This window comes from Fundulus heteroclitus, chromosome 2, assembly GCF_011125445.2.
Source record: "Fundulus heteroclitus isolate FHET01 chromosome 2, MU-UCD_Fhet_4.1, whole genome shotgun sequence".
Classification (NCBI taxonomy): Eukaryota; Metazoa; Chordata; class Actinopteri; order Cyprinodontiformes; family Fundulidae; genus Fundulus; species Fundulus heteroclitus.
In genome coordinates, this window is record NC_046362.1 from 2,154,888 (window position 1) to 2,181,103 (window position 26,216).

General features: G+C 40.2%; 1 protein-coding gene across 1 annotated transcript in view; it reads right to left on the reverse strand.

Moving 5' to 3' along the window:
• Positions 1-26,216, reverse strand: part of grm8b (glutamate receptor, metabotropic 8b) — a 305,872-nt gene that overhangs the window by 69,771 nt on the left and 209,885 nt on the right. The window lies entirely within an intron of this gene.

The following is a 26,216-nucleotide window of genomic DNA, read 5'->3' on the forward strand; positions in this document are numbered from 1 at the left end:
TATGGCCATCTCCCACAACTGGGGGTTTGAGAAGAATAAACATGGAAGCAAAAATCCAGCAGTATGTTTTATGTAAACAAAAAGTAAAAAAGTTAATGGCAGAGTAGCTCCTTTAGTGGCTTCATCTAGGAGAGAAAAACACCTCAACATATACTCTTTGAGCCAGTTTTCAAGTTTATAGGATACAAGAGTGCAAATCCAGTTAGTCATAGTAAAGGCTCAGCTAATATTTATGTTTAGGAGAGAGGCAGAGTTAAACACTGAAAGACAGGGTCAAGCGTATCATCTCTAGAAGGAGAACATGAATTTATTGGCAGCATGACTCAACTGATGCCCTGTGAGCAAATTTGTCATTGCAGCAATAACTGGATATATTGCATGAATGGATTGTAGTGAGAGAAGTAGCAGAATAAGAAAAAGTGGTCATTATGTCCACCACCAGCCTAAGCTAATAGCAGCATAACTATAGAGATATCTAAAAGTAATGTAACCAAGTCTAAATATGTACATTATCAAAACAAGAAGGTTTTCTGGTTAGTCTTGAAAGTAGACATGGAGTCATCCTCTTGGACTCTCCTGTGGGACCAACTCCAAGTTGGTCCCACAGGAGAGTAGCCTGATAACTAAAAGATCTGTCTCCCATTCTACTTTTAGAAACTCTAGGAACCAATAAACCCGCAGAGAGTGAAGTGCTCTGTTAGGAACATATAGAACAATCAGATCTCTAATGTATGATGGCGCTTGATTGTTAATACCTTTTTTTTTTTTTTTTACAGAGAAATTAGATTTTCTTTCTGGATTTAATGGAGGGAAGGGAAGCTATAATAAGAGAAAAAATTTTCTCCTTTAGTTTTCATAGGAACTTGCCGCATGGTTTTTGATCTGCTGAAGGCTTTAAGTCTATTTTTAATGGACCTTTTGATAATAAAAAATGACAATAATCCAGTCTCAAACAACAAGCAAGAGATGTATGAGGGAGGGGGAGGGAACATTTTTAAAGGAGTCATCTCCTGGAATTCTGACTTTTTCATGTCAAAACTTGTTTGTTGGTGTTGGGCCTTAGTTAAAAGCTACCAGAATATCAGGAATGTGAAAGTGACTTGTTTTTTTTTGTGTGTGGGCTCTTTGTACAAGCCATAAAAACCCACAACAGCACACTCTCACATTCAAGGCTGCAGCAACTTATGACGACAAGATAAACATTGATGAGTACTCCATGACTGTGTCAGCCTACATCAACAAATGCATTGAGGACATCGCACCACTAAGACCATCATCACCCGAGCCAACCAACGAACCTGGATTACTTTGGAGGTTCATCAAGCACTAAAAGCTCGGAACTCAGCCTTCAAGTCTGGTGACAAGGAGGCACTGAGGTAATCGAGAGCCAACTTGAACCATGTCAGAACCATGAACCACAGTCAGAAAATCCAGGAGCTTTTCCATGACGCCAGCGACACCAGGAGTATGTGGAAAGGCATACGGGCGATCACTGAATACAACACACCCTCAACCCCAGTGGGTGAAGTTGATTTGGACTTCCTCAATGGACTAAATAACTTCTTTGGGAGGTTTGAGGCACTAAACAGCACTCCAGCTGTGATGGCTGTTCCCCATCCGGAAGAGGAGGTCCTCTGCCTTGACACAGCCGACGTGTGGAAGACTCTAAGGAGAGTCAACCCGCGGAAGGCCCCAGGTCCCGACAACATACCTGGGCGGGTGCTCAAGGAGTGTGCAGGTCAGCTGGCTGGTGTCCTCACAGACATTTTTAACACCTTGCTGGACAAAGCCACAGTGCCAGCATGCTTCAAGTCTGCCTCCATCATTCCGGTGCCAATGAAACCACAAGTCACCTGTTTCAACAACCACCGGCCTGTTGCACTGACTCCCATCATGATGAAGTGCTTTGAAAGGCTGGTGAAACAACACATCGTCTCCAGTCTCCCCCCAACACTGGACCCGTTCCAGTTTGCCTACCGACGGAACCGCTCCATTGAGGATGCCATCTCCTCTGCTCTTCACCTGAGCCTGACACACCTGGAGGAGAAGAACACGCATGTGCGGATGCTGTTCCTGGACTTCAGTTCAGCACCATCATCCCACAGCACCTGGTGGGAAAACTGGAACATCTGGGCTTCAGCACACCCCTTTACAACTGGCTGCTAGACTTCCTCACCAACAGACCTCAGTCAGTCCGGGTTGGACAGAACACCTCTGATGTCATCACCCTCAGCACGGGCTCCCCTCAGGGCTGCGTCCTGAGCCCCCTGCTGTTCACTCTGATGATTCATGACTGCGTCCCCAGGTTCGCCACCAATCACATCGTGAAGTTTGCAGATGACACAACTGGTGGGTCTGATCAGAGACGACAACGACCAGGACTGCAGAGAGGAGGTGGAGCAGCTGGTGGGCTGGTGCACAGACAACAGCCTGATCCTGAACATGGAGAAGATGAAGGAGATCATCTGTTGGAAGAACCGGTCTTGCCACGCTCCACTGCTCATCAACAGCTCAGCTGTGGAGGTGGTCAGCAGCACCAAGTTCCTGGGGGTGCACATCACGGACAACCTCAGCTGGTCTGTGAACACCACGTCACTGGTGAAGAGGACACAGAATTAACTGTACTTCCTGCGGAGGATGAGGAGAGCCCACCTGCCCCCGCCCATCCTCACGACCTTCTACAGAAGCACCATAGAGAGCATTGTGACCAGCTGTCTCTCTGTGTGTTGTGGAGGCTGCAGTGCCTCCGACTGGAAGAATGTGCAGAGAGTGGTAAGGACAGCAGAAGAGATCATAGGGGCTCCTCTTCCCTCCATTAAGGACATTTCATCCCAGCGCTTGCTGGCCCGAGCCCATAACATCATCAGGGACCCCTCACACCCCCACCATGGACTGTTCTCCCTGCTGCCCTCTGGGAAGAGGTTCCGCAGCATCCGCCGCAGGTCCACCAGGTTCTGTAAAAGCTTTTTCCCTATCGCCATCAGACTGTTGAACTGCTGAAGCTATAACTGGACTCTGTACCACATTCGCATATTTGTACATTTGCATCATTGCATCTTTATCCAGCATTACAAATGCTGCCGAACTCTCAGTCTATTTAATGCATTCTTGCACAAATCATTTCTGCACATACAAATGGTTTTTAAGAAAAACTGACCTGTACACTGGGATTGCACACTGTCTCTTTTTCCTGCATTGTTTACATTTCAATTGTTGCACTGTTAAAACACTGCTGCACTTTACCCTGTAACTTTATCCTGTAATTTACTTTATCCTGTAATCTACTGCAATTCACTGTAAATTTCAAACTGTATGCAAATGAAATTTCGTTCTGTATGCACTCTGTGCATACAAAATGACAAATAAAGTTGTCTAAGTCTAAGTCTTAGCTTTGGATTTCCTGCTTAGACTTCCGGCCAGTTTGAATAAAATGTCATTTTGTTTTTTTCTTTTGTCTGTTAAATCCCCCAACCACAAACCAAGAAATATGTGAGTGAGTAAAAAGGAAATACTCATACCCTGAAGTCTGAATACTACATTTAAAGCCAAGGGGTGGATTACAGAGCACAGCAAACACACTAGGAAGTAGGAACACTCATATCTTACATAAGTTGAGTGCTTGTACTTTTTTCAGCGTTTTTGTGTGGCTGGCATACAACATCACTGTTACTTTCTGTAGGGCAAGTTTAAAATTAGCGAACTGTTGAACCCAGGAAGAAGAGCAGCAGATTGAAGGTAAAGGGCAGAACAGCGACAGAAAATGATAAAAATGGATTCATAATGAAGTGAGAGGGCTTTGGGTTGATCCTATCTTGTGATGGTTTCCTTCTCTAGCATAAATAAAAGGAGTTTAGATCAGATCAGCAATAAGATGAATCACCACAGCTCCCCTCAGGGTGTAGAAATCCCCTCAACCACCCCCTGCTCCTCTTTCTCCCTCGCTTCTTACTCCCACTTTATTTTGCTTGACTTCACTTCAGAGAATCTGCGTTGATAAATAATTAACATCTTCCCTCTGCATTATTTCCAAACATGGGGATAAGAATGGTGTCAATACATGCTGTAGACTTGCGATTACCAAAATAAAACTGCAAAACCTGCTCAGCAGACTGAAAAACAAAAGCTGATTTACAATCCAGCGCAACCGTTGTTTCTTCTCTTTTGCATCCTCAGACAGCAAGATGGTAAATTATGTTGATCAAAGAGAGATAATCATGCAAAAAGCGGGGGTGAAAAATGTATCTCATTGTTGGGTGGAGACAAAAAACAAAGTGATTTCTAAGGAGCAATCCTTTAGGGGAGACTCCAAAGATACGATGAAATGTACTGTTGTAAAATTAAAAAAAAATAATTTTATCAGTATACACTGAATGACTGGCGATGACTTAGTTAAATTAGCTTGACCAAGTGCATTTGATAATCATATTATTAAAATTAATCATTAAAATAGAATCAGCAATTACTAAATCAATAGAGTCCCTTATCAGTTCCATTTACCATGTTTTTAATATGTTTTAGTCTCCAGGGTCAGTAATGACTTGTAAGGGACTTTTACTGTTGAACTGGAGTTCGATAGGTTTGCTCAAACATCTTCTTTAAAATTGACCTCCTCTCTTTTCTGTCTTATTGTACAATTGTACCACATGCATGCTATCTGTTTGACAATTAGAGGTGTTACATGGCCTGGGAAGTAGGGATGGGAATCGAAAACCGATTCCTGTTCATAACCGGTTCCGTGTGTTCCAGTTCCATGGCACAGTTTGGCAGCTCGCTTAACGATTGTCTTATCGATTCCAGGCAGCACTAGAGCCGAGGGCTCTGGGCAGCACGACTTATGTCACGTTTTTTACGCAGGTTACGCACACGGCATTCAGTAAGCAAGTACGATGTGACCACACGTAAGTCTAGAAAAGCAAAACAAAAAAAATGGTGCCCCGTCGGGTAAAGCGATCGAAAGTTTGGCTTCATTTTAAAGGAGAAGTCCGGTCAACAACAAAAAATCAGTGGATCATTAGCTATACGTAAAACTAATACATTCATGGTAATTTAATGAATTTAGCGTTAATCCATAAGAAAATAAAAGCATAAATTGTTGTCTCGATCACTGTGTATGGGGGCGGCCATTATTGCCCAAATATGGGCAATAATGGCTGCCCGACATCACATCCTGTGATGTAAGGCACTGCGCTCTACAACAACAATTAATTCGGATTTCGAGAGAACTTCACTATTGAAATTCGTAAGAGCTATTGTTGAAGCAACAATGCCCATTGAAGTTGGATGTTCCAATACATCGGGTAAAAGTGAAAAACATTAGTTATTTCACCTTTCCAATTCATGATCCACCACGGGCTCTTTTGTTGGATTACCAACTTGCCATCGTGCTTCTGGCCAGAGAGAAAAAATGTCGTCTGTAGCCAACATTTCGAAGAAGAATGTCTTCAAGATGACGAGAGCGAGACTTTTCGGTAGGTTTTTCTTTTTTATAATGTAAAATTTGCGGGGACAGTTGTTTACCGACCAGAAAGGCGGAGTGATATGACACACTTCGATAGAATGCTCACCGTTGCGAAGCCCACTAATTTTATGTGACTTTGGAAAGTAGATTAGGTGGTGCAGATCACCAGTTTGAGCAGAGATTGGTTCTAAAGATGACTTTTATACTCATCTTATAACATAGCAGAACCCAACCTATAAACCGTACTTCAATGTTTATTTGTTGTCTTTTTATGTCTCTAAAATGTTAAATTAGTATTACTTTAAATTGAAATGCTTAATACCATGTCTATCTTTGTTTAAGAGGTTAAAAACATTTCCCCAAATTCGAATCGATAAGAGAATTGATAAGGAATCGAATCGTTTCATAGAATCGATAAGGGAATCGGAATTGTGAAAATCTTATCAATTCCCAACCCTACTGGGAAGTGCAGAGGTATAGCCCACTCTACCTCCTTTCACAAGGCTGTCCCTCATTTATTTGTCTTTGGTTTGGTTAGACAGTTTGGATTTTTTTTCACTGAAATTCTGTGAAGTTATGATCTATCATAGTTGCCTTTCTTGTTGTAAAATTTGTGACGTCACTCGGAGCTTGTTATAAAAAATAAATACATCCTACAACAAAGGTAGTCGGTTTTAGGCAACTTTAAAATGTTTGCTTCTATTGGACACAACTCTGTAGATACTTCTACATCAATTTCACAGCATCCAGTTGTTACATTTGAAAAATATCTGTGTTTCTATATTAAGTTTCCTTAGCTGATAAATACATCAGATCTTAAAAGACTCTTAACAGCTGGATTAATGAGGCCTGCAGGCTTGACAAACCTAATTTTGCCTTAAAACATACTAAAAATGTGATGCTTAGTTTAAGTTGAGAAAAACTGCTGCACTTTCTCTTTGTTATAGTTGTTGAGCAAGCAACAACTGCAACTTAAGGATAAAGAACACTCTTTTGAGGACCAAAATTTTCACATTTTGGATAGAGAAGACATATGGTTTGAGAGAGGGGTGAAGGAGGCCATTTACATAGCGAGAAAAAAATACTTTAAACAGAGAAGGAGGGCTCAGGTTTCAACTTTCAAAAACTTACAACACAGAAATAGCTTTGATTTCTGCCAAGTTTCACCCCATTTCACACCTGCATACATGTGACCACAACACTTCTCCTGTGAGCAAGGCAAAGGATGCACCTGACAACTCTCCATTGTAGGGGCGATCAGTTCCAGGTAAATCTACATGTTAATCTAAGCTATAATGAGGCCTCGTCAACAAGTCTATAAAGCTTGGAACCCCTCACTACTCCACACATTTTGAATTTAGAAAGCTTCTTGGATGGGAAGTGAAACGTCTTCTGCTTCAGAATAGAAGTCCAGTTGTTTAATTTTTTAACTTTTTTTTTTTGGATAACTGAGAATCTTAACCAACAAACCTAGCCGAGTTTATCACTTTTGCCAAATTAAATATGCAATATGGCATTAATAAAAATAAATTCTTAGAATATGAACAAATTAAATCTATAATTAGAAATAAATTTAAGCATATTAAAGGTGCTTTACAAATCCCAACTAATATATTAGTTTCTAGATTTACCCCCACCTCCCACCCCCACCCAAACTACTGTCTAAATCATACAGGACACTGACTAAAACAGATGATTCAATATCTCTTCCTATTTTGAAATGGGAAGAGGATTTATCAGTCAGCTTTGAACAAAACTTCTGGGCTCAGATAGGTGTAAGAACTTTCAAATTGACTAGAAACTCCAACTTACAACTAATACATTACAAAATCCTTTACAGAGTACACTACACAGAACAAAGATTATTCAAGATGGGTTTTGCACAATCTAATATCTGTCCACACTGCATAGGCAATCATCCTGATAATTGTATTCATGCATTATCGTTATGCACACCTGTCCAGAGGTTCTGGGCACAGATATGTAAGGACTTATCAAAGTGCCTGAGTTGTAAAATTTCACCTTCCCCATCAGTTTGCTTGATGGGTAACTTTGAGGAAAGCCCTCTGGAAAAAAAATTGTTTGAATGGTCTTCACTGCATTATGTATCACAAAGAAAACTATCCTCATAAATTGGAAAAGTAAGGAAAAAGTAAGAAAAAAGTAAGGTGTTGGTCCTGGTGGGTGGTTGGCTCACGGGCCCTACCATCTATCCCTGGCCCCCGGGCTATGGTGCTGCCGCTGGCGGGGCCCCCTTCTCTGGGTGGGCTTTCGTGGAGCGGGGATGCCTATTGGAGTCACTTGGGGAACTGGCTCCCTGGGACTGCAGTAGGCTCCCCAGTTCTTTTCTCCCCATCCCCAGACTCCTCCCTCTGCCTGCTCCATCATGCTGCCACAGATGTAGGACCTTGGGGAGGGGGGCGTTACTGGAGGTTGCCACTGCCACTTTCTGATGACGTCCCTCATCCCAATGTTATTATGCATTTTAGACACTTTCACTCAAAACATTTTCACAACACACATACATGTAGGCCATTGTATGGAGGGGGGTGAAGACATCTGGGAGGGGCTTATGTCGTGTGAGCCTCGTGTGAGGGTTGCTGTGGGGCCTGGGTGGCTTGCCGGGACTGGGGCTGATGCTTCTGCTCTCCCCAAAAAGTGATGGGGGGACTTGTGGCTAGGGTAAGGAGGGGGAGGGAGTGGGCTTTTTAGGTATTTGGAGGGGGGGGGGGGGTTCTGGTAGGGTGGCCTGTGCTGCTGACCTCGACTCGGGACGTCGCGTGTTGATGGGCGGAATACTTCGAAGACCTCCTTAATCCCACCAACACGTCTTCTATTGCGAAAGCAGAGCCTGAGGACTCTGGGATGGGTTCTCCCATCTCTGGTGCTGAGGTTGCCGAGTTTGTTAAAAAGCTCCTCAGTGGCAAGGCCCCAGGGGGGGATGAGGTTCGCCCTGAGTACCTTAAGGCTCTGGATGTTGTGGGGTTGTGTTAGTTAACACTGCTCTGCAGCGTTGCGTGGACATTGGGGGCATTTGCCCTGAATTAGCAGACTGGGGTGGTGGTCCTCCTATTTAAACAGGGGGACCGGAGGGTGTGTTACAACTACAGAGGAGTCACACTCTTAAGCCTCCCTGGTAAGGTCTATTCAGGGGTTCTGGAAATGAGGGTCCGTCGGATAGTCGAATCTCGGATTCAGGAAGAACAGTGTGGTTTTTGTCCTGGCCGTGGAACACTGGATCAGCTCTACACCCTCTGCAGGATCCTGGAGGGGGCATGGGAGTTTGCCCAACCAGTCTACATGTGCTTTGTGGATCTGGAGAAGGCATTCGACCGTGTCCCCCGAGGGATCCTGTTGGGTTTACTCCGGGAGTATGGAGTACCGGGCCCTTTAATAAGGGCTATCAGGTCTCTGTATGACTCCGCCAAGGTTTCCCTTTGTTACTGATTCTGTTTATAACTTTTATGGACAGAATTTCTAGGCGCAGCCAACGTGTTGAGAGGATCCGTTTTGGTGGCCTAAGGATTGCGTCTCTGCTATTCGCGGATGACGTGGTCCTATTGGCTTCATCAGGGCGTGATCTACAGCTCTCACTAGAGCGGTTTGCAGCCGAGTGCGAAGCGGCCGGGATGAGAATCAGTGCTTCCAAATCCGAGACCATGGTCTTGAACCGGAAAAGGGTAGAGTGCCTCCTCCAGGTTGGGGAGGATGTGCTGCCCCTAGTGGAGGAGTTCAAGTATCTTGGGGTCTTGTTCACGAATGAGGGGAAGATGGAGCGGGAGATCGACAGGCGGATTGGTGTGGCATCTGCTGTGAAGCAGGCGCTGTACCGATCCGTTGTGGTGAAGAGAGAGCTGAGCCAAAAGGCGAAGCTCTCGATTTACCAGTCAATCTACGTTCCTACCCTCATCTATGGTCATCAGCTTTGGGTCCGAAAGAACGAGATCCCGGATACAAGCGGCCGAAATGAGTTTTCTCTGTAGTGTGGCTGGGCTCTCCCTTAGAGATTGGGTGAGGAGCTCAGTCATCCGGGGAAGACTCAGAGTAGAGCTGCTGCTCCTCCACGTCGAGAGGAGCCAGTTGATTTGGCTCGGGCATCTGGTTAGGATACCTCCTGGACGCCTCCCTGGTGAGGTGTTCTGGGCACGTCCCACCGGGAGGAGGCCCAGGGGAAGACCCAGGACACACTGGAGGGACTATGTCTCGGCTGGCCTGGTAACGCCTTGGGATTCCCCCTGAGGAGCTGGCCCAAGTAGCCGGGGAGAGGGACGTCTGGGCCTCCCTACTGAAGCTGCTACCCCCGCGACCCAACCCTGGATAAGCGGAAGAAAACGGACAGATGGACGGACGGACGGACAGACGGACGGAGTGCACTCTCACAAACACCCACAGGTGCTGGGTTCAAGGTAATAAGTGTTCACTTCTATACAAAAAGCCCATCATTTATTTATTTCTTTACTTTCTTTTCTCAGCTATCACATTATACATGTCAGTTTAAATAATAATACATATAATTTAGCAATGGTATCAAGGTGTTGCTTTATTGTATCTGTTATACTATATCCGTTGGTTGTGCTGTTCTTTTTACATCTCTCTTTCCAGGTGATGAAGCAGACTGAAGACATTTTGTCATTCTTTCCCTTTTATCTCTTCTTTCTTTTACCTCTTCTCTTTTTTTTCTCTTCCGTTACTCTTTCTTCCGTTACTCTCCTAATTTCCCACTGTAATGTCCACATAATTTGAAATACTCCTTGCAGGAATCACAATAAAACTATTTACATGAATAGATCAAGCGGAGCACTATGGCAAAAGCTGATTGCTCCACTTGGGAAAGTAAAATCTGTCGAGCTCTATTTGGCATTAAGACATCAATTCTTATTGCCACATTGCTAGACAGGACACTGGAAAAAAAAAAAAAAAAAAAAACATAACATTGACCTTGCATGCCCACCTTATTAAAAGAATGGTATGCAACTGTTTTGTTGAGAAAACCTGGCCCTCGGCATGAGCTTCCAGTGTTAACAGGCCAAGTCTGTACCATTTTTGGTTTGTGTTCGTCAGCCACCCAGAATCCTTTTGAAGGCTGCAAGGAGCTCACGAGCCACAGTTAAGATACAGTAGTCCTAGTTTAGATCAAAGTGTTTTCAGATGTCAAAGTTAAGGCCTAAACCCAAATGAGAAGCTTGGTCTTGAACATTCTTCATCTAATCTGACTGACCTTGAGCTGTTTTGCAGAGAACCAACTAAATATCCAGATGTTTAAAGCAGGTAGAAACATATCCCAAATGGCCGGCAGCTGAAATTGCAGTGACAAAAGGCTCTATAAAGTATTGTTCCCTATTGTCCCATATTAATACATAAATATGGAATACATGTTTACCAAACTTCACATTTCTGTTTGGATTACATTTTAAAACCATATATATTTTTCCTTCCACTACATAGTTGTGTGCCAATAACGATTTGTTGTGACCAAGTATAAAATTTGTTGTGACCAAGTGTAAAAGTTTAAGGCGTATGAATACTTGCCAGGCACAGTACATTCATGCCCTGCAACCCTTAAATCCTTAATTCACAGCAGGAAATCCCCTATAACTTGTCTTCCCTAATCATTGGGGTTCCTTTCTATGCTTCCCTGCCTGCTGTTCACCCTCGTTCCATTAAAACAGTTCAAACAGGATGTTACAACAAAGGTCTCGTGCAGGCAGTTCCATCACACGCTCCACTAACAATAGCCAATCATCTCTGTTAGCCTTGTAAATGCTCCCAAAAATAACTACGTGGACAAGAAGCACACGGCTGAGTTGGCAGCTAACCCAGCAGCTACTGTGGCCACAGAAAGCCAGATTCTCTCGAGTTTCACAGTATTTTGGAAAAGGGCTTATAATTAACTCCACTGTCCCATGCTCAGTGAAATGAAGTGTGAACAATGGAGAAAATGCTTAAGTTTGATTGAAGTCACAAAGTCTGATGCATGTGGACCCTCATCCAACCCTGCTGTTCACACTTTCACACAGGAAAGCCCCAAACACAGGCTGACGTGAACGTTTGCTGGTTTTAATTAGCTCAGTCAGGCACAGAGCACACGCTGGCAACGTGCTGCTGATGCAGGATCCAGAGACGATGCATCCACTAAGGAGATATTCTGACACAGCGGTTGTCTTTAACATGTAGCTCCGCAGCTAAACAAAAATATTGAATAACGCAACCAAAAAAAAAGTAATTTGGGGAAAAAATTGAGCTAGAGAGCATGTACAAAAATGAATAATTAAATAAAAATAAAACATGATATCTATGGAAAATACAGTGACCTAGGAAACTTTCTAAAGACATGTTATATGATGTAAAAGATGTGCTTGTTTAAAAATTGTAATCACATGCATAAAACATATGTTCTATGCTAGATGAAAATCTGGGGGGAAAAGTCTGGTGTAATTCACTCAGAGCCACGCGTCACCTAAAGCAGATTCTAGCACCTCTTGACCTGGCCATACTTAACTCTGTTAACTTCTCCCAGGTTAACACATTTCTTTTTCAAAAAGCTCATGAATGTGTGTTTACTCCTGATCAGACCCAGTGTTGTTAACATTATGTAGTCTCTACATGCCATTATAAAAATGGTAAACCAAAATATCCCTTTTAAATTTACATTTATATCCTAGATCCTTTAGCTATCAGGCTCCTCTCCTGTGGAACCAACTCCCAGTTTTGGTCCGTGAGGCAGACACCCTATCTATTTTTAAGACTAATGTTAAAACTTTCCTTTTTGACAAAGCTTATAGTTAGAGTGGCTCATACCCTGAGCTATCTCTATAGTTGTGCTGTGATAGGCCTAGGCTGCTGGAGGACATCAGGGTCTAATTTTCTCACTCTAATGATTTCTACTGTTCTTCAGTCTACTGTTCTCCAGTTTTGCATTGTATTACATTGAAATGACTATCGTCATTTCAGCTTTAAACTTTTTGCTCTCTCTCTTTTTCTTCATAGTAGGTACACCTGGTCTGGCGTTCTGTTAACTGTGACATCATCCAGAGAAGACGGCTCACCCGCTACTACCATCTAATGTAGAACAGATTACTGGATCAATGTGTGCTTCTGTGCTTTTTTGTTACTCTTGTTGTGTCTCTGTTCTGTCTTCTGTAACCCCAGTCGGTCGAGGCAGATGACCGTTCATACTGAGCCCGGTTCTGCCGGAGGTTTTTCCTTCCCGTTAATGGGGAGTTTTTCTTCCCACTGTCGCTTCATGCTTGCTCAGTATGAGGGATTGCAGCAAAGCCATGTACAATGCAGATGACTCTTCCTGTGGCTCTATGCTTCCCCAGGAGTGAATGCTGCTTGTTGGGACTTTGATGCAATCAACTGGTTTCCTTATATAGGACATTTTTGACCAATCTGTATAATCTGACCCAGTCTGTATAATATGATTGAACTTGACTTTGTAAAGTGCCTTGAGATGACATGTTTCATGATTTGGCGCTATATAAATAAAATTGAATTGAATTGAATTGAATGGGTGTGTTTATTGTGAAAAAAGAGTATTTGCTTACTTGTTCTATAAATTGGTGATATTTTCTGTTAGATGGACCTTTTCTACAGAAATAAGTCAGTCGTTATAATATAGCTACCTGCACAGTAACTAAAAATGTGTCTGCATGGCGTTTGCATGTTCTCCCTGTGCATGTGTGGGTTCTCTCTGGGTACTCTGGCTTCTTCCCACAGTACAAAAACATGACTGCTAGGTTAATTGGTCTCTCTAAACTCTCCTTGGGTGTAAGTGTGTTCGTGAATGGTTGTTTGTCCTGTTTGTCTCTGAGTTGCCCTGCGATGGACTGACGACCTATCCAGGGTGTACCCTGCCTCTCGCCCATTGAATGCTGGAGATAGGCACCAGCACCCCTCGTGACCCCAATAGGAATAAGCATGTTAGAAAATGGATGGATGGATATTCCATCATCTTGACTGTTCATTTATGTATTCGATAAATAGTAACTGGAAAGGAAGGATCTAAATGAAGCATCTGATCGAACTACTTGACCACGCCTTTATTATTACATCTAAGATTATTGTGTAGGTCATAACCTAAACTCCTGGACTGAATAAGTGTCAAAACAAGAGAACTTCGGGAAGGTTGTAAGACTTCCGTTTTTTGTAAATGGTTCTTGTATTATAGCTTCTTTCACATTAATTTATTATAATGTGCACACTGATCAACTGATCAAAAACAACTGATTTTTTTTTCTAACAGTAAAAAGGAAAATCAAGCAGTAAACAGTTAAATGTTTACTTTTAGAATATTACCTGAAGGCTCGTGCTCTAACCAATTATACTTTTATTGTAAATACAGAGTAATAAAGTCACAGCATAATGCATTAAATTAAAATGATGTGAAATGATGTCAATGACAGCGCCGTTCATGACAGTCTGGCTACATTAAAATACAGTTTGAGTCAGTTTGAGTGAGGGAAGAGGATAGAATTAAACTGATGTAAATAAACTGCAGAATGGCAGGCTGCAAATTCTAGGGGATTATATTATCAATGCTAAATGACCCATGTTGTCAAAATCATTTTAATGGAGCCTTTATTTTAAAAAAGAAAGTAATGAATGGACAAAAAAAAAACACTTACTGTGAACCAACCTAATTTTAGAAGAGACAAACCATGGGGGGAGGGGCACTCTCAGTTCCACTACTTGCAGTGTTACCCAGTTTTCTTTACACAATGCATACCAACTTGTTTGTGAGACATTTGAAGATGAACTGAAGTGTTTATATTGGACTGGAGAGTGATAACAGAACAGAGAGAGCAGAAAATGGATGACCAGAGGGAGGCAGAGGGAACACATGAAGAGGCAGATGACCAGGTAGCAGACCTAAATATAAATTGTCCAAGTAAACCTTTTCAGTTTGAATCTGCTCTTCTGTAATTACTTGTGGTTGCATTTGTTGAATCATGTGTTGTAGTTTTTTACCAACCAAATCATGAATGCAAATAAAAAGAGTCTACAAATGTAAAGTGTTTTGTTCTTAATTAGAAAAAAAGATGAGAAAAGTAAGCCTTTTATTTATTGTTGAACTGACGTGGAGCAGAAAAGGTAAAGAAAACAGGAAATTTAATAAAGTCACAGTAAAAGCATTACAATGTATTTCTAATGCCGGAACACTGAACTAGCCTGAATTGCTTAACAAAATTAAATAACTGAATAAACAAATAGATTGACAGAATGCTTAACTATTTTAAAGGTACACCCAAAGTGATGCCTTTGCCCAACACAGATACCAGTCAGCGTGCAGATGGAGGGCTGACTGCCTGGTCAGAGAGCAGAATGGATCAGAGACTGATCACCTGCTTTATTTCAGCGATCCTGCATTATGGCCGACTAAAATAATTGTTTCTGATAGTAAAGTTTGTACATGTAATGGCAAAACAGATCCCTTTCTCAGAAAGGGCAAAGGGAATGATGCCGGGGGGGGTCAGTGTAAATATCTAATCTCATCCACGTGTGCATGTTCAAATGAAGACGCAAACAAGAACTGGCTCTCAACCTTGCACTAACTTGGAACAAGGTGAGACAAATCTGAACTTTCCTCCTCAGCAGCAGGCAGACCAAATATTGGAATGAAAACACTGATCTAGCTGTTCTTTTCTTACTTCAAAATCTAATTCCTGATACTGGCCTCTTTTCTGAGGAGGTGCCCATTGAGTTCTAAAGTTGGCCATCTCACCTCAGGTGACCACACGAGGGCAGCGTCAGCTAAAAGATGAATGATGCTTCTTCAGGCTTACAGTCATGAAGACCTTATTTATGCTATTAATAATGATGACCTGGCAAAAAAAAAGGGCAAGTCGTAATTAAGGTTTAAGGAGTATGAGCGATGACTGCCTTATTTGGCCAACCTCCTGCTCTGCAGAATGACTTTAAGATCCTCAGGTCCACTAAGAGCTTTGCTCCACAGCCTGGCAGAAGATTTTTAAAGCACATTTATGGTCTCAGATTGAAGCAAAGCATAATAAAAGACTCCCTCAAATCTCTGACAGTGGACACATCACTGCCACTCCAAAGGTAACTGCATTTGTTTACTTATTTTGATTCAGATTACCATAACAGGGGCTCTATGTCATTAGCTCATCATACCTGAGGGGATATTAGCATTTCAAAGGCCATAAGCCTTGACATTCCTGCAAGACTTTTCATTTGAAAACACATAATTAAAAATATAAATTAAATGTAGAGTATTAAAAGTGCTGGAAGAACGGTGAAAGATAAAAATAATACTCCTGTAAGTGAAATCCATTTCAACATTTCTTGTTCATTTGCATACGTAAGGGTCCTTCTATTCAGACCCCTTGAACTTGGTCCAGCTGGATGGGTCCCATTTCAACGTCGAGTTGCTGTGACTACAATTACCAAAAGAAAAAAATCTATTCAAAGTTTGTCAAAAAATACATACTTAGAAAGTTTAAAAAGTTTGGCCTTCAACAGCTTCTTATTTGGCCCTTTGAAAAAAATACCGACTCGTTCAATAAATGAGTACATTTATGAGTTCATTTATTCAAACAAGTTCATTTATTCCAGGAACAAAATAAATGACCACAATGTATAGATTAATTCCACACAAGCTGATGATTTCAAGCATTTCAATGGAATGTGATGATATTCTGCTTTCAGCTCATAAAAATAACGTGTAAGACTTGAATATTACAGGCATATAAAGAAAACATTTTTAATACAGAAATGTGGGCTCAATGAAAAGGATGTTTGATAATAATACTAAATCTGTTGCAAACAAAACTTTTATATTGAATGGTTTCTTTATTTTGTTGGAGTTGGATTTCATGCTTTTAACAGAAAACTGGCTCCTTTTTTTTCTCAACTTATCTGGACTGCTCTTTCAGTAGCTCTCCTCAGATGGAAGGAACAGGCAGTGGTGTCACTCTGGTATTTCAGTCCAGATTTCTGTGTCAGCAGATCCCAGCTGACGTCCAACTTGTGGAGATAAAAGGGGAATCCCTGTACCTCTATGAACTGATCTATCAACCACCTACACTTAATATTTCCTGAACTGCTATTTCCTAACTGTCTTAGTTAGTTATAGATCCTACTCATTAAAAGAGACACTTTGGGTTTGGTTTTTACCTTTAGCTTAGATGGACATGTTATTGGGATATGTGCCTCTGGTATCACCGATCGTAGCGTCTCATTCACGATAAACAAACTGCCCTCTTTGTAGCCTCTCTGTTGCTAGTTGAGGGCTGTCAATGCACCCACTTTGTTAAGATCTCACATTTCCCATGATGATGGAGAGGATGACAGGTCTGTACCTTCTACTCAGGTTGAGATGTCTGATGTCAGCAAAGGCCCAACATCCCTTCCTCCTCAGCTTGTGGGCCACTTAGTGGGAGGTGGCACAGCAGAAACATGGAGAGGTAAAACCTGATCTCATGGCCACTCTTGGGGTCTCCAGATACAAGCATGATTTAAAAAGAAAATAAATACCAAATTGCCTACAAGCTCAGCTCTAATATGTGTACAACCAGACAAATCTATTGAACTTTTTCACAATATTATTTTTTTTTAGATGTGTACCTGTAAGCCTGAACATGATTTAATTCAATTAGAGGCCCATGTCTTTCATTACAAATGTTAACATGTATATCATCTGTTTCTCAATAAATGATTTAAAAAGACAAAACGTTTGTCTGACGTTACATTGTGTTATACTTTTGTTTTGGATGGAAACCCCTCCATGTAACGGTTACTGCAGGTGAACCCGATATTCAACCAGACACTAAGTTACGATTAAAAAGGTTTATTGAGAGTCTTGAATAGTGGAAGGTGAGGCAGGCTAGCGATGACAGTCTTGGTAGATGGTGCAGACAGGCAGAGATGAGCCGAAGACCAGATGAGACAGGTAAGGAGAGACTGGAACGAACAATGTAGGATGGAGAACCACCAGAACAGGCAGAGCAAACGGCAGAACTCATGGGGAGAAACTGGCAGGACTGCAGCACGGGGATAGGTGATCCTCTTAGCAGCAGAATCCAGATGGTAGAGAAGAGGTACCGATCCTGCTTGAAACGAGCGGTGAGTAGCAGGAACAATTGAGACGTTCTGGCAACCGTGAGTAAACTGAGGCTGGTATAAATAGCTGGCTAAACAGGTGACTGGAGATGGACACTAATTACTGGTAACAGGTGGAGCTGATCTAAGAAAGGGTGGTGACAAAAGGTGGACTGAACTGATTGGTTAACTGCTGGTGGCTGAATTGTGACAGGGTAAACAGAAAAGGTCCTCATAAGTCCAAAACCAAACTAAAACAGAACCATAACTGTGACATTCCATTCATTACCTTCGTTTGAAATCGAATATTTATATTTTTTGCCACTTTGAAGGGGCCATGACAACAGATTTAATTTTTCTGAGGTTTAGGGGGTATAATATGGTCTGTTGTGCACTGTTCATGACGTGTTATTGTCAAAACTGAATACTGAGCGAGCTGCTCAGGGGCAATCAGCTTAATTGCTTTGCTTAGCTTAGCTTATAAAAGCTGATAGTTTGACCCTAGCATTTAGTGTAATTAACCAAAATGAACTGAGCCACAATGATTCAAACTTAATTTTAACCACCATATCAAGGAAGAGTAAATATATATATATATTATAACTCATTAATGCAAATGCTTTGATAAAAATATGAAGCTTTATTTTTTCTGAAAAATAGACATTGCAAAAACAAATTAGTAGTTAGTGTATTCAAAGCTCCTTGTAAATTTTGCATTATCATTACATCATTTATAGAATAATAGTTTATTTTGTTATTTATGTTTTAAGCTATTTACATTGATGTCACTCAGTTACCTTTATTTTGAGAATTTATTTTATGGTTATTTTAGAAAAACTCACTAGGTCTAACTAAGCTTTCTCTTTTCTAGTGGTTTATAACTGTCCAGCCTTCACCTTTTCAGTGGAATGGAGGAGTTTTGCTGTAAAATTGAGAGGCAGATGATGAGAGAAGGGCCCTGTTCAAATGGTAGGTATGTTGGTAATGTCACTAATACAGAATTAGCTGTTCTGCACAATGTTTAAGCGTAGAGTGAGTATTTACCTGTTAAGTAAAAGTGTTTCTGTCACGTGACTGATTTATTATTAGTTTGAGGTTACCGGGGATTGTGCAGTTCTGTTTGTTAAACATGTTACTATTTTTTATTATCTGTAGATCCGGTTCCTATCATTAGTCAGTATTCTGTTCGTTATGATTTTAGTTTATTGTTTATTTTAGATCCTTATTTTTCAGCCTCTATCTTGAGCTCAGTCATTAGTGAGTTTATTTATTATTGAGTCTGTTTATTTATTACGGTCTTTGTGTTAGGTTTAGATTTGTTTTTCTTTCACTCCCACCTGTGCCTGTATCTCCTGATTCACTCCAGCTGCTCCTCATGTCTTCCTTTACCTTTTCCTATCAGTATTTAAGCAGATCTGTGCCCGTATTTACAAAGATTCTCAGTGTCCTCTCAGAGAGCTCCCATTTTAGCTTAAAATCCCTACCTAGAGGTTTTAGTTTAAGAATGACTCAGTTAGCTGCTGACAGCGACTCTGAGTAAGGAGACGGCAACAATGTTTATCTTAGTGAGGAGGTGTGGTTTACCCTGTTGCAAAGTGTGATGCTGTCTTTTAAGAGCTGTGATTGGTTCATGGTACAAGGGAAAAAAAGAGAAAAATTAATTGATTAGACTCGATTAACAAATGTGACTTGATGATGAAACGGATTAATTACATTTATTGTCAAACAGCATCAAAATGTTTAAATTCACCTTATTTACATCCTCATTATTATTTTGATTTACTTATTGTTATGTTTACACACAAGTCATTTTACTGCTTTGTCTCTTTGATATTAATATGCTCTCACATGTCAGCATTTTACTGGGATTACCTACTTGTAAAAAGTGTCAGAATTTGGCATAAAATGGAGAAAAAAGGTGGAAAAAATTTAACAGCAGTACATCTGTCTGGTCATCTCAGGGAAGAGAATTGAGGAGAGTGTTGAAAGGTAAATTGGTCCCAGGATTATGGTGCAAACACAAAGACTTTGAAGTGTATTGCTGCAGATCAATGCACCTTTTTCTCTGTGCGTCTTGGTGCTCCGTGCAGGAATAAAATTGAGGAGATGGCATCACACAAGCAAACTGACCATTTAAGCTACTGACATTGTGCAATACAGAAACTACCTTCTCACATCTTTTATATATATATATATATATATATAATTTGTAGATTTTGCCACTTTGTATGCAGGATTATCCAACATTTTCACTATTAATTCTTTATCCTCAATAAAATTACATTACTAGAATCGCGCCTTTAACCTATCGGGCCGCCAAAGCTGATTAATTTCCCCTTTTGGGGATGGTAAAGTTTATCTTATATAGATTTTAATTATTGTATGATTGTTATATAAGTTTATGTACTCATTTCCTCCACTGTTTAGGTGGTGGATCAGTCAAACAGTTTTCTGTCTTTCCACCATTTTCCTGCTTCAGACACCATTGGGCTTGCAACAAGTCCTCCTCACTACTCCTAATATTGTGTCATTTTAGGAGCTCTCTGAAAGGCTAAGATGCTTAACGAATAACTTTTATCTTATCAAGGAAATTCTTTAAGATAAACCTTAGAATTCAGAAAATTCCAATATTTTTCCTAAAATGACGTCAGTTAGAGCTACGTTTAGTCTTAGGAATCTTTGTGAATACGGGTTTCACGTTCAGGTTGTTGTTGATTTTTGTTCCTTACTCCTCCTGTCTGCTGTTATTTTTCTGTCATTTGTTGTTTTGATGTCATCTGTAAGTTTAATTTGCTTTTCCATTAAAATCTCACAGCAACTTTACTCTGTGTTTGGATCCTCAACTACACAATGTGACAGTTTCTGTTTTCAGTTTTGTGATATGTTTTCTGTCTCTCTCTGCAGACATACCTGCTCTGGGATCTTGGACTTTAATAAAACATTTAAAACTGATTCAGTGTGTCACAGTTTTTTACTCAAACACACACAGCAAAACTTAAAACTGCCACAGACCAGAAATTTATATTTAAATTTTTTTTTGATGGGTTCTGTGTAGTGGGAATTTGTTGATACACCAGAGTTCTATCTGACAAAATAATTTAGAATTGGATCAAATCATAAAAGAAAAACAAAGATCCTGCCGAACAACAGCTGGGCATAAATAAGTAACCAAACCACAACGTTTTGGTTTAAGCTGGTGTATTCAAAGTTTTTAAGGCACCCAACAAACTTGGATTTAACATTTTGATTTTAAAAAGGATAAAATATGATAAGGATAAAAAAAGGAAGCTGGATTGCTGCAGGTATGAAGGATCTTCAACATCTCTCCGTCTTGCATTGAACAGAGGAGCTGTCCTTCCAATAGTACATGTCTGCAGACATGTACTATTGGAAAGATTTAAAAAGTGGGAGACGTTTGACCAGTTTTCCAAATATGGTTGTAGCTGCATATCATTACCCCAACCAACCCTTTTACTCAGGAGGGATATTTGGTCCAACAAAACAACAAGCTGATGTTATTTATTTAATGAAGTTCTTTGGAGAAGTTACGTATGCAACACTATAAACTACATGACATTATTTATACAGGGATGTCACTGCACCTTTAAGAAAAAAATTATTTACAACACATGAGATAAATGTGGCCTTGGTTTGTATTATGTCCCAACTTTCACCTTGAAAAAAAGCAGACTGACTCGTATTCAGGCTTCGTCCTGATGGTTCTGAAGAAAGTGAAAAGATTATGTGAAACATGTTTTCATTTTCTGCTTTCAGAGAAAATACATCTTTTGACTTTGTAAATAAAAGAAGGCAAGTTTGGTGATAAAAGCTGATATTCAGAAGCCAGAGAGCTGGGAGAAGAATGAGCTCTGTGAAAGCTTTGACGATACAGAAAGTCGTGATTTAAGCAGTGTGTGGGCAGAAGAGAAAAAACACAGAATGCAAACAACTCTGATGAGAAGTCTAAGCAGCAATCTATATTGACTATAACTGTATTTGAATATAGTCATCCTAAAGAATCCCAGGCCCAGTTGAGTCAATAGACAGAACTCCATCTCTCTGGATCTTGACCAAAGAGCAATCACAAAGCCTTGAGCTGTGTTTCTGACCATTACCTATTAGCCTTCCATAGCCAGTTATCGCCACTTTACTGTGTGTGCACCAAAGGATAGTCTGGCTTCTTCCAGAACAAGAACATATTCAGATCTGCTTGTATGGCTTCAAATAAATTACTACTGGAGTTCAAGAACCAGCCTATCATAGTGCTGCTCATAAATAAAGAATTTGAACCTGATTTTTATAACTTATTATATGGATGGCCATTTAGCTTACTGAGAAAAGGAGGTGGAAAAGGTGAGGAATGAATAAAGGTTCATTAAGACAAGTATGAATCATTCTATTTACCTGAGATGGAGGGAAACTGCAGCTCGGAACATACATTTTTATCCAGCAGGGGTTTTAATCATAATACGCTCAATAATATTGATTCATCCATCCTAATTTTATTAACCAAAGTCTTGAAAAAATTTAAGCACAAATTTTCTGAAAATTGCAGGACGAATATCAGATACCAGGTGAACTCATTTGAACGTTGCCTGAGCGGAAACAAATAGAAAGCAGACTTTAAAAAGGACACAGTCAGCAGTAGAGGCACAATAATTAATCAGCCAGAGAATGAACAAGACAATTTCCCTTAATCCGTTTAGGTCTGTAATCAGCAGACTAAACACCTAAAGAGGTCAGTATGACAGGGACAGTATGCAACAGGGAAAACAGTGATAAATTTGTATTTTTGTACTACTATGTTCTCCCTTTTCCAAAAAATGACATTCCATCCATTTGGGACAGGTGCCTTTCTCAAGCAATCATTGGGCCAGAGGTGGGGTACATATTGTTCCCAATTTATTGACTGAATATATTTATCCTAGTCATACCAACCTCGCAAAGCTCTTTATAATTTTCACACCCACAAATACGTAAGCATACATACAAGGATTTGCAGGTAGGTTAAGGGCATGTGACAGGGGGAAGCTGGAATTGAACCTACAACTTGCAAGACAGGTGTGCCACCACTGAGCCACAGTCACCCACAGGCACAACAAACAATACACACACTTACTTTAAGTAACTTAAAGGAGCAACAATTGATATTTCACCACGAGGTGGTGCTTGAGCACTGTCTGTAGCCCAAAACAAGATGTGTGACAAGCCGCGCCTCTCTACCTTCACTTTAGGTTCCAGCCGGCCTGAAGCGCTTCATATAAACAAGAGACCGGAGAACAACATAGAGAGATGCAGCATGACGTCAGACCACAGTTCATCTGAAATATTACCTTTAGTTCTTCACATCCCTATTTTTTAGCTCTTTCTATCTAAAATAAGGAAATTTGGTCAGTGCTCCTTTCAGGGTAATTTAGAAACACCGACTACCCAGAATAAACATAAAGAATGCATGGTGTCCTTCTTCCTGGAGTTAGCAGCTTATGTGGGTAGAGTTTGCCCACAACACCCTACCCTGTTCCTCCACTGGCCTGTCTCCGTTTCACTGCTTCCATGGCTATCAACCTCCTCTGTTTCCAGCCCTAGAGAAAGAGGTCAGTGTACCTTCTGCCCTCACTCTTATCCGCTGCTGTCGTAGGACCTGAGCCTTGGCGTGTCGTACTCTCCTTAAACAGACCTCGACCTACAAAAGGGCTGCAGAGCTCCGGCACCTGTCTACAGGGTAGGCCAAAGAGTCTGGTTGTTCACTCGGAATCTAGCCCTTCACACAGACTCACGTACGATATCTCCAAGATTTGTCAGACCATTTCCTGTGTCTAAGGTTATTAACCCTGTGGCATCTACTATGTTATTGCGAAAAAGAAACGCTAAAGCATTGCGTGGAAATGCAATACTTTTGTGAGGAAACGCAAAATAAACATAAAAAAATCTCATGTCCCTTAGGGGGCTCCACAGTACAAAACCTTGACAGAGAACAAAAAAACTAAATAACAAATAAACAAAAAGTACCCAACTTATTGTCTGAATTTTTTGATGGCTTCCCCTGGAATCTGATTGGCCACCCCACCAGTTCTCTGTTCCTAACTGGCTGGCTATGCCCTATCTTTCATACTGTGCAGAAATTTGAGGGGATGCTATTAAAACATGTAAAGATTCTCTATTTAAATAAAAAAAGAACTGTAAGGATAGTAAATAAAGTTGGATATTGTGAATCTACCAAACTTATTTATTCAAAATAATACCTTAAAACTAATGGACATTATCAATATTAAAACATTTGAAATTGTTCATAGGGTTGCAAATAATAACATTCCCTCTTCAAAAAAGAGATTTTTTTAAACAAAGGGAAAGATTTCACCATCTCAGAGGTCTATTTATGTTTGAAAATGTTAAAGTAAGAACTATTGTGGAGTTTAGATGTGTGTCAGTTGTGGGTGTTAAGATGGACTCAGAGATTAACATAAACAATGTGTTTTCTTCACAGGATTAAAAAAACTACTAAAGCATAAAATGTGAGTGATTATCAATGTGTGTAATATGGAAAGATATGTCTTTGTTCAGAATGTGTAAAAATGGTAAACATGTTTTTCTTATTTCTTCTCTTTTGACTGTATTCTGTCCAATGAGGTTGACTGATTCCGCTTTAGTTAAAAGCGTCTAGATAAGGATTGGCTTATATAAGCATTGCTTTAACCTATTCCTTTTTGGTTGGAATGGTTGTCTTATGTCTTTTAATCTTAATATATTCTGATTTAAATGTATAAACTCATTAATTCATTCAAATGGTCACCCCAACCAGAGTAGTAGATTAGTTTGTATACAGGAGTGTGAAGAGAGGTTAGCACTTTTGTCACTAGATTAATTGCCTTTTTAAACCCCTAATCAACTTTTATTATTAAAAAGCACCTAGTGCAAATTGTAGTCTGTTTTTGGTATACTGAGGAAGAAAGTCACTGTATGAAGGAGCCAAATCTGTTATAGCAACCAGTTACAACAGGTTGCTGAGCACTTCTGGCAGCATTTAGTCACAACTGGCAATGAGTCCTGGCTCATACGGAAAATGCCCGCTTCCATCCATATAAAATTCTGCAGTAAACTTTCTTTCATCTTCCATCTTTTTTCAATTCTTTGTCAACTTGACTGTTGAAGACAGATTTGTTCTGATGATGGTATCACTAACTTTTTTTTAGGAACAAAAACAGAACAGAATTGGATACAGAAAAATAGAAAAAATAATTGTTTATTTAGTGCAATAAACAAAAACAACTATTGAGTCGTAATTAAACTGGTTCAACAGGGTCGAAACTTTTTGCTGGGAGATATAACATTGGCAGCTTCAGGGTGGTCTAACTTTTTTAACCTTTATCAGGAAACAGGAACATCACAGAACAAAAACAGAGAACAAAAACATAGCTTAATTATACATAATAATTTTAAGGCAACATATAAAAACAGAAACAGTGGACAAATCTGGGTCGCGGTTGGGGGTTGGTGCCTATCTCCAGAGGTCAATGGGGGAGAGGCCGTGGAGTAAAGCCTGGACAGATCTATTTATAGTATATTTGCTTTATTTTTAAATAGTTATTGGAGGGAGGTTACAGTCAACAGGGCTGGACATGACCACTGTCACTGATACATGAACCAGCAGAATAATGATAAACAGGGATATATCTGAATTGTCAGCTGTAATAATTTTTTATTAAATTCAGACATAGAACAAAAGTTTTTCTTTCATTTTGCAGACCTTCTGCTGACAAAACAATATTTTTTCTTAATAAAAAAAAATAATAGCCTCATTAATATTGTCTCTAGAAAAATGTTAGATAGCAGAAGTTCAAAAATGGTTTTCCTGAGTGTCTGGAGAGATTATGTAAAGATTCAATCTTCCTCTTTGCTTGACAGCAGCTCCCAGACTGCCTGCAGTTGATGCAATTTACTCATTTAAATGGGGTAGACCAAATCTGTTTTGTACTTCTTATCCTGTGGATGCAATATTTTAAGATTAGGTGCAACACGCCCACTTCTTGCTCATACAGTTTTCTTTCTGTCAACGCAATGTAGAGGTCTTTATTTAGACTCTTTGATGGTAAAACAGACTTTTCAGGCACTTTCCATACCTTATTTTGAAGATCTGGCAACCAGAAATCAGTCAGCTCAGATGGAAAAAGGAAAAAAATAGGTCTTCAAATACAACTTTTGGATCCAGATTACCTCAGAAAATTTTTCATTACATAAAAGACTGCATTATCTATCCCAAATCACATCTATCCATCCAACGCAGTCTATTATGGAGCAAGAGGAGTCTCAATTTTTAAAAATACCCATATGTGATTCATACATGCACAGGACAAAATCCACAGATCCACACAAGATCCAAACATGCACAGGATTTACAAAAGTACCGTACTTATCTCACCATAAAACACACCAGATTATAAGCCACACTAAATATGAGTCATCAATATTCATATTGATCAATATTCATATTGATGACTCATCAATATTCATATTGATGACTCATCACTATTCATATTGATGACTCTCCAGGAACAGTTTAGCCTTCATAGTCGAGCTTACTGATGCCTACATTTCTTGTGGTAAATTCCTACAATTCCCACACTTTCTGCCAGTAGGACGAAGTGGTGGAACGGATGGTAAAATGTGTGATCAGTTAGCTGGGCACCTAGAACCGTTTCTT